Raw genomic sequence first — 10,667 nt, 5'->3', positions numbered from 1 at the left:
CTGAGCGAATATTGGTTTCTGGCAGTAAGAAGTTAATATTCCGTGTTTGCTAAGAGTCAGAAATGCCCAGTGCACCATTTACAAACTCAGGTTAACACAAATTTGCAAACACAGTAGCAATGTAATAATTTGGAGCATCCGTGAGCGCAATTTTAGCGTAAAGAAAGAAATGTAAATTCAGCCTCTTAGACCAGTGGTTCTCAACATTTATGAGACCGCGGCCCAGTAACTTCTTTCTTTATAAGACGAGGGCCCAGTCCCAACAAATTTACTCGTAAATACCTTTCCAGTTTTGTTAAAGTTCATGCATTAAGCTAACTATAAAATATTTATTCATGAAAACGTCAAATTCCAGAAGAGCCTCTCGCGGCCCAGTATAATTGATGCCAAGGCCCACTACTGAGCCGTGGCCCGGCGGTTGAGAAGCACTGTCTTAGAGCATCCGGTTATGCAACCTGCAACAATAATAATGCGCGCGGAAACTCCGTTCCCACACAAAGGCGTATGAATGAGTCAGTTCTCTCTTGATACGTACACGCTTACATTGTACAGAGCCCCTGAACTGGTCGATGTAGGGCGCCGCCGTCAATCCCCAGCGAAACAGCTTAATTAGAGTTAGGTTATACGACTGCACAAGACTTTAATACTTTGTAACAAATTCTTACCCTTCGACATAAAAAGCAAACCTAACTTGCCGACTCTATAGTCCTGGACTATTATTCAAACGTACATAGTAGTTTGCAGGCGATTAAGCAAATGCTCTTTCTATTGGTGCAGGAATATTCATTACAGCTCCCGTAACAAACCCGTCATTGAACTCTATTATGAGCCTTTCTACAAGTTTACTTCAACAAAACCTTTTTCTCCAAAACATCCCTTTATGATTAGGAACTCATATACTCCTAGTATCTGGAGTGTTACATTGCTTCAGGTATTCTGGCCTGAAGCTGTGAATGCCTTTACCATCTTGCCCACGTGACAATCATTCTCCGTAGTTTATCTGCCCTCACATCATTAGGTCATGAGTAGATTCAACATTCTGAAAGTCCACACCAGATGATTTTCTCCAAATTTCTCTTATCTGATTCCCCGTAAGCCCTAACATGGGCCGTGTCATGGTTCAGGCGGTCAGTCGCCAGAGGCCCAGGTTCAATCCGAGATCAGCTGAAGTCGGACTTGTCACCGGAAGATATTTCCTTCATAAAATGGCCCATTTCTGCCAGGACAGGTACCAAGAGATGCCATTTCAAACATTCTCTTCGGCATTTTTTTTACTCGGAATAACTTTAATCTATTACTTTCAACAGTAGAGACCAAATCTCACACACACACACACACACACACACACACACACACATGCAACAAGGGTAAATTCTTAGCTGTTTTCAGGTCGGAATTCTTGCATCAGAAAAAGACAATAGCGATTTCTTTGTCTCCGCGTTTGACAACATCGACAGATCAAATGTTCCAGTACACTTTCAGGAACAAATTCGATATGACTTTGTTTTCGAGTCCAAAACCTGAATGCTTTGTGAATACATCACTTTACTGTTTTGTGCGTCTCAGCGCTGATGAAATTCTTTGAGGCGAAAACCCAAACACGCGAAGATCGCGTGTGTTGGTGCCATCACAGGACAAGATGACATTCCGGGCATAGCAGCGCTGTTACATGCAGGATTATCCACGTGACGTCAAGTTACCACACTAAAGCTGCTACTAAATGTAAGGGTTCTCTACCCTTACAACATTTTTTCTTCTCACTTGCAAAAAAATACATCAAAGACTGGAGCCCTTCTGGCAAGGCACACACATACCCATCTTCCCTCTTTAACATTTCAGCATGCCCGGATAACAAATCCAGCGAAACCCTTCCCTCTTCCAGCCGTGCAACGGAGACTGACGTGTGGGAAGCACCGTGTCAAGGGTGTCAATGCAGGTAAAATGTCATGTTGGAGAGACCAGAGGAAATAAACTCTTAGTAAATAAGTAATTCCAAAGCACAGATTATTCATTCAGTAATTAACACATGCACCGACATAATCTGTATAATAAGCCCACGAACTGCAGCCGAAACTCACTTCATTGCAATTACAATCCTAATAAATAATATTGCATTTTAGCGTGTGTTGCAATAGTTGAGTGCTTGATATATATGTATAATAGTGGCTTTAAAAAAGCCACAGTTTCGTAGCTTGTTGGTTAGAACAGTATCTAGTCCACAGTTTCACATATGAGTAAATATAATGATTTCAGACCGCCTCTGTGGTCTAGCGGTCAGAGTTCCTGGCTACAGAGTCCCATGGTTCGATTCCGGGCGCTACCAGATTTTCTGAGTAGTGGGTCTGGAACGGGGTCCACTCAGCCTCGTAAGAATAACTGAGGATCTATTTCAAGGAAATAGCGGCTCCGTTCTAGAATACAGAAATTAGCGGCTGTGGAAATTCGTTGCAGTAACCATGCGACACCCTCTATCCGTTAAAGTTGGCACTAACTTTGCCGACAAGCGGCGGTCGCTCGGTCGCTATAGTTCGCTTGCGGACTGAAAGCACGGAGTTTTTTTTTTGTTCAGTTTAGGTACCAATATTTACGGTGGGTAGGGTCATCAATCTGTGAAACAATCCGAATATTTTACACCAGTCACCAAATTTAATGCAGTCCGCAATACGGAATGAAAATATCAGTCGTTGTACATACATCATTTATTTTCTATCACATAATTTAAAATTTACAGAATAACCACCGAATATTTGCATCCATTTGATATGATGATTCGTATATATATATAATTATGTTTGTACTTATAGTTTGTTTCTGGTTAAAGATATACAAAGAGAGGCAACTGGATCGTAATGAAATTTCAGTGGAAGATAAATATTTGCGCCATGCTTGTCAAGTGAGACCCGAGGATCATTAGTTGGGCAGATAAAATATTCACAGCGTACAAATTGCAACCGTCAACAGGATACACGGACAGGGCATTGTTTTCTGGACTGCAAAAGCACCTAAAAGGCTATGACATTCTCACAATTGCATTCCTGGACACACATTATATTTTAAGGTGCATTTCTGTGGGAACAATGTGACGAGGGCAAATTCTGGGTCTAATTAGTAAACAGATGAGAAGTAATAACATAGCATATCCTTTAGAAGAGCGAGACTTATCGATAAAACTGTCACTATTTCATATTTCACACTCCTTATTTTTTTACATACGCTTTCGTATTCATTTCCTCTGCTTTCTCCCGTATTCCTTTCCAGCCTTCGCATATTAGCGAACGATGTGTTTAGACAAATATTTAATTCCATCTCCTACGAATAATGAGCATAAATAGTCAATGTCAAACAGCCACCTTTATACGGTACTCTATTTGAGGGGGGGGGGGGAATTGCTCTTCCAGCCCATTCTGGGTCCAGGCCTCTTATTCAGTCCCGAAATCATTTTTCACAGGCGGTAGGACTTCTTGGACGAGAGATCAGCCCGTCGAAAGGCCGCTTACTAAACACAGGACAAACACAAACGCACACACCAAACACCCATGCCCTAAGTGGGATTCGAACCACCATCCCAGCGTCCAAGCGAAGGCAGTTCATGCCTTAGACCACGCGGCTACTGTGACCGGCTGTACGGTATGCTATACTTCACATAACCATATAATATATCAGTATTCACAGAATATACACGATACACGTAAGAAAGGACTGCCAACTCGTTTGTAATCTATTAAATAAAGTACGTTCGTGTAGCGTTTTAACGCTTGACGTGGACGGAATGCGCATGCTCTCACACTGACTATCTCACGCATACACAATTTCTTTAGACAATTGTATACAATATCATCGAACAAATGTCAATCCATCATTCCAGAAGCTCATTTCATGGAAGTACAACCATTGGGTCCGCAAGCCGACAGAAACATATTCATCCAGAAACACATATAACCGCGCTTTCTATATCGTATATAGGCCTATATCGCATCAGTAAACTGATATATATTTATGAAAGTCAATGGTGCGACATGTATGGGTTAGGCCTCTGTTGCTCCTTATTGTACATCCGTTGCAAAATTTGCGTCATGTCTGTCCACGCGTTCTGTATTCAAAGTTATTAGGAATTGTGGAGCTCTGCATTAAAATTTTTGAATGAATATAATTTTGGTTCATATTGGAAGAATATGACCTTTCTCACACCGGTGGTTATGAAGAGTTATACCCTCTGGGATATAAAGCCGTGCAGTCTGTTTAAAATCAATCGACGTTTCGGAGGAATATGTCACTTCCATCTTCACGGTCAACAAATAAGCCTAGAAAGAAACCGGCACAGCACAGTAGCAAGCGGAGCAGGTAGTAGAAAACCAAGCCGTGACTTTAAAACAATTACAGTGCAACTGAGAACTGTTCTTTGAAGAAAAGATTGGAAAGGAGTACTGCAGTTTGGAAAGCATACAGGTACTTTTCAAATGCTGTCTTAATGATTTTACACAGCTACTTCAAGTTGAGGTTCATTCATTAGAAATAAAATGTATGCTTTAAATCTAATTACACTACATTACATGGGGTCAGAAAATGTTTCCTTGTATTTAGTTCAATATTCAACCCTTTGTCAAATATTTCAGACGAAAATTTTAGTTTCTAACGATACCCAAACCAGGTTTAACGGTTTTACCGCAATGCCATGGTCTCTGTAAGTAGGCAGTGGCCTTGCCTCTATAGCCATTGGAAGGTCATGACACTACCGTCTGGAATCATGTATTTTCATTTTCTTGTTACCATCTGTTATTTTTGTACCGGAATGATTCGAACTTCTGAAATTATGTACTGGAGATTTAAATTTTGGGGGGGCCACAAGATGTTCACGAGGGAAACGATGAATTCTGATTTGAGCTCCAAGTACAGAGATGGTTACATTCGTTCAATAGTGAATCATTTGACGCTTTAGCAAGGCCTCCCAGTTCCAAATATCACTGAATGCAAAATATATTGTGATGTGATGGTTGAAAGCCGGAATAGTGGAGCCAGAGCCAGACGTCCATCGGTAAGCAACGGTTCGGAAATCACGTTCCCGTTACGACGTATAGCAGCGAAGGAGTCGTTACCAGGTAACAAGTACTAAACACAAGATTCTCGTGGCAACCAACAGGACAACAGAGGAACTGTTCTACGTTGTGTTTTCTATGCAGTGCGCGTGGAAGTAATAAAGGGCAGTGGATTCGTGAATTCTGAGAGAGGGAGAGAGAGAGATCAGAGTCAGAGAGTAGAGACCAGTCAGAGAATCAGATAGCAGTGACGGTTTCTTCATAGAGCATCGGCCAGACAGACCTCGTTCAGAAGGAGTTCAATGTGTGAGCTGCAATATTCAACTGTAATTGTAAAGAAGTGACAATAGACCCAATGATCAAATCCAGAAGCCATTATTATTATTCACGCTAACTCCTTATACGTGACAATATGGACAGGCAGATATGATATCCCATACACTGCATCGTTTCTTTCACTTCGTTGCAATGGATGCACAACAAGAAGCAACAGAGTCGTAACCCTTGCAACAACAATACTCATGTAATACTCTATAAATATGATACAAGACACACGGAAATTTATTTCTGGTTGCATACGTTCGTTATGAGATACAATATCTCCAAACACAGCAGAAGAGTTACACTGTCCCTTAAATAACTTTACCCAAAATAGGTGAATATTAGTTGTCATAATTAACTAACTCCGTGGCCTGTAGTCCGCAAGCGAATTATACCGACCGAGCGACTGCCTCTTGTCGGCGAAGTTAGTGCCAACTTTTGCGGATAGAGGGTGTCACATGGTCAGCGCAACGGATCCCCACGGCCGTTAATCTAAGTTTTCTAGACGGAAGTTATAACAATTGGAGGAAATAATTTATTAATTAAACACTTCACGGTATATTCGCATGTACATATAACACGATAGTTACTGGATGTTTCACCACAAACACAGCACAAGAAACATCGTCGTCATTATAAGGTTGAAATATTCATCTGTCGGAGATAGCGACTAGCTCCATCTATTGGGTTCAACTGAGTAGGTTTTACCTGTAGACGGACATAGAATTCAGTCTCCGAAATTTTGCATTTTGAAAGATAAAGAGGATGGTGTTTTTAGATAAAAAAAACAGGACAATGGATATTGTCCACAAACATAATATTTGTATCAATGAACCTTCGTCATAAACTTTTAGATCTTGTTCATTTCTCTTGTCCTGGTATCTCGTCTTTAAATGAAGTTCAAGGGTGAGCCAATATTCTAATATATTCTTCTTTTTTCCTTGGCACTACAGCCCCAGTGGGCCTAGGCCTACCTCCATGAACTTCTCCGTTCACTTCGGTTTTTCTAGATCTTACACATTGGGTAGGACTCCTTGGGCGGGTGATCAGCTCGTCGCAAGGCCTCTACCTGTACACAAACACAGAAAAACGCACACAAACATCCATGCCCTGAGTGGGATTCGAACCCACGATCTCGGCTTCCGAGCGAGCGAAGACAGTGCATGCCTTAGGCCGCTCGGCTACCGTGACCGGCTCTAATATATTCTACTAACGCGAATAATAGGTGCTATTTTGTATAATTTAGTAATATTCTGGCAACGCCACTATTTGTATCGGTAGAACTTCCACATATTTTATACGTATGGTCCAATTACTTTAAATGTTTAATGAGTTCGAGTTATTACGAAGGGTATTTACAATAGCATTAGCTAATGAACAGGATTCTGAGTCGGGTCGGCACCACAGAGCACAAAAAAAGTTAATGCACTGCACACAAAAAAACTATCTCCCGAAACAGAGCGGTACGTCACTTTTACATATCTGTCAGAAATTCCTCGGTTTTGTATTGTTTACCGAAAATCACGTTGACGCTTATGTTTAACCCAGTTGGAATTCACTGAACAAAACAGTCTCTGTGGAGAAATGCAAACTTCTTTGCAGAGAACTTGTCATTTTATAATCTTAACGAATTAGGCAGTGATTTAGTCTGTTTCGGCTCCATGCACGTAAATATGAGTAGGCCGATCATCACTTCTTCGGCCGAAATCTTTTGTATCTGGATCCAAACCGTTAGTACAAAAAAGGGCTTCTAAAGTTCTTGAGGGGAATTTCTGTACGCGCATTCATATACACAATGTGGTCCATACAGAGAGAGCTGCATCGCAAACAGAAGACTTCCATGAAACGTCCATAAAAGTATGGACTTATATTAATAAATGTTTACACATTTGTAAGCCGTATAGAAACAAATTTAACATCTCAGAATATACATGAAACACCTATGTAACCCACTCAGTTATACCGCCAGACTTCTTAAATGGTGCACTGAACTGAATGAATTTTTTTTAAGCCTCTTCCATCCCATTAAGGACCTTGGTCCCTTATTCAGTTCCATAATCATTTTTCACTGACGGAAGGACTCCTTCGGCGAGTGATCAGCTCGTCGCAAGGTCGCTACCTGTACACAGCACAACACAAACACAGGATAAACGCACATACAAACATCCATGCCTTGAGTGGGATTCGAGCCCAGGGCCCCAGCTTTCGAGCGGGGAAGACAGTTCATGCCTTAGACCGCGCGACTACTATGACCGGCGAACGAAATGAATACGGGTACTGCATTATTCTTAATGATTACTGCATTCATGTTCTGAAAATGAAATCACGTGACGTCACACATCTTTTACGTTATTTGCCGCAGTAGTGCTGCATGGTGACACATTTGAAAAGTATTAAATGAACTGAAAAATACGCGGTTGCGTATCATTAAAAAAATGATGGACACAGATCGCTTTATGCATTATACCACATATGATAGGAGCCGGGATAGTGTAGTCGGCATAGCGAGTGGCTACGTGCTGGACGACCGAGAGGTCGCAGTTCGAGTCCCGGTAGGATCACGAAATTTTCACTTCTCCACGTCGTCCAGACGGGCTCTTGGGTCCACCCAGCCTCATATCCAATGGGTACCGGGGGCTCTTTCCCTAGGGATAAAACGGCTGTGGAGTGAAGCTGACCACTCACCTCCAGCTACTGCTGAGGTACACAAACGCTTTCATGGCGTAGTGCTTAATTAGTTAAGCACAGGGACAAATTTACCTTTACTGCATATGATCTCCTAGCAACCGCGAGACAGGGAGAATGCATGGAAACTGAGAGACAGAGGGAATTTTACTTTACAAACAGAAGAAGATGACTCCTCCCTCGGCCCACATACAGACCAGAGCGCTTCATTGCAAACACAAATCCTCCTTCTCACAATGTTCCCGGGCTCAGAGCTTGCGGTGCGTTTTCTGTTACATGACCACAGGAACTCGGGCAATAGACATTTCTAGACTGACTATATTTCTTTCAAGGCGCATTGTATTTCAGGAGCCCTTCAATGATTTGAAACCCCAGCATGTCGCCTTGCTAATTAGGACGAGAGACATTCACTGGTATCATATTCAAGACCTTGTTGTAATGTAATTAATGCTTGCTTAGTATCAAGTAACTCTTTGTTAGCTTCACACACAGATGTTTAGTAATTACTGAAGATTTCGCCTCAAATGAAAGGAGTGCAATGTCACATGGGACCTAAAGAGTAGACGGAATTCAAATGCGACGGTTGTTTAAGTTTTCTTGTTCCTAATTCCACAATTCTTCTCCTCGTAACCGAATTCCATTTCGTGTATCCTTCTGTTACAAAGTCAGGTTTGAAAGAAGACGTAACTGGAGAATGAAAATTAAACAATGAAGATTTTAATAAATTATGCTTATGATAACAATGTTACAAAGAAGCATAGACTGCATAGGACGCAGCAGGATTGGAGGTAACATGAATGTTAATTTGATCAGGCAACTTCAAGGGAAAGGACCATATGGCAGAACTAGACGTAGATGTGAGTATACTAATCTCATAATGTAGTAACAGGTATGGTTCTGTATGGGTGTGAAACTAGGTCTCTAGCATTAAGAGAGGAACAGAGACTGAGGGTGTTTGAGAACAGGGTGTTGAGGAGAATATTTGGACCGAAGAGAGATGAAGTGACAGGAGGTTGGAGAAAACTGCATAATGAGGAGCTTCATAACTGTACTCTTCTCCAAGTATAATTAGAATGATCAAGCCAAGGAGGATGAGGTGGGCAGGGCACGTAGCACGAATGAGGGAGACGAGGAATGCGTATAGGATATTGGTGGGAAAGCCAGAAGGAAAGAGACCACTTGGAAGACCAAGGCGTAGGTGGGTGGACAATATTAGAATGGATCTTAGAGAGATAGGATGGGATGGTAAGGATTGGATTGATCTGGCTCAGGATAGGGACCATTGGAGGGCTCTTGTGAACGTGATAATGAATCTTCGGCTTCCATAAAATGCTGGGAAATTCTTGAGTAGCTGCAGAATTGTCGGCTCCTCAAGAAGGGCTCAGCTCCAGGAGTGAGAGGGTAAGTAACATAGTAATAGATCGTGCCGATGGAGACAGGTTTGAACTGTTTCAGGATAGGTTCAAATGCGACTCTTTTAACATGGTAGGCAAATTTCGTGTTGAATAAATCAATGAATGCTTGGTCAGACGAATGCTCATGAGCTCTTCAAGAAGTTATCGTGCCAAAAGAATAAGTCTTTTCTTTCTTGCGGTTGTTACCGCTGCATGCATCACAGATACGAGATCGTGTCAGTAATTGTGCCGGATATACACAGTGTGTTCAGGATCCGTTAAGAACTTTTGTTTTCTTGCCCTGCATTGCCATCTGTTGGCGAGTCGTGGCGTTAAGATTCTTGAAGTTTCAGTTGTGGCTGTCTACAATTTCAAAGGGCAAGCATCGCTGCATCATGTGTTCTGACCTTCAATGTAACCGTACTGTTCTGACGCTCGTCGGAAAATGGCGGTTGAACAGAGAACCAACATCAAATTTTGTTTGAAGTTAGGCAAAACAGCCGGAGAAGCGTACGAAATGATGAAAAGTGTGTACGGTAGAGATTGTTTGAGTCGCTCGAACATTTTCCTATGCTATGCTGTATTTCGTGACGGCAGGGAGGACATCGAAGACGCTCCACGTGCATCAAAACCGAGAATAAGTCGCACTGAAGAAAGTGTGTAAAAAGTGACCGAAATCATTGCATCAGACAGATGTGTGCGTGCACTGGAAATTATATCTTTGTCAACAGACTTTCACGTCAGCAGATGACAATGATCTGTCTTGGTGCAATATATATCCAATCTCCATGGCCAGTTGTTATTAATTTAAGTTTTTTATTGCCATTATTATTTCTTACCTAAATGTTGGAACATGTGTTTCGAAAAGCTTATGGCTGCTCAGGTGGGCCGAAAATTTCATTTCTGTGAATCCGACGGGACCTGAGCCAGATTAATTTACTCCGTCGCTTCTCACCTTATTTCCATAAGTATCTTCCCATTTAGGTCCAGTTCTCCCAAATTTTTTCTTCCTTTGAGGATTTTCGGTAAATAATTATGTGCGTTTCACATTTCCCCGATGCATGCTACATGCCTCTTTAATCTCAAAGAACCACTACTCTTCTCCTTCAGAATAATTGGCACAGAATGAAGTTTCTCAACATGCAACTGTCCAGAGCAGTATCTTATTTCCCCCCCCCCCCCACACACACACACACACACTTACGTTCTTCTCAAGTGACCTAAATCTACGTTC

Source organism: Cryptotermes secundus, unplaced genomic scaffold, assembly GCF_002891405.2.
Source record: "Cryptotermes secundus unplaced genomic scaffold, Csec_1.0 scaffold859, whole genome shotgun sequence".
NCBI classification, from domain to species: Eukaryota; Metazoa; Arthropoda; class Insecta; order Blattodea; family Kalotermitidae; genus Cryptotermes; species Cryptotermes secundus.
The sequence above is the reverse complement of the archived record's forward strand: the minus strand, read 5'-3'. Positions refer to the sequence as shown.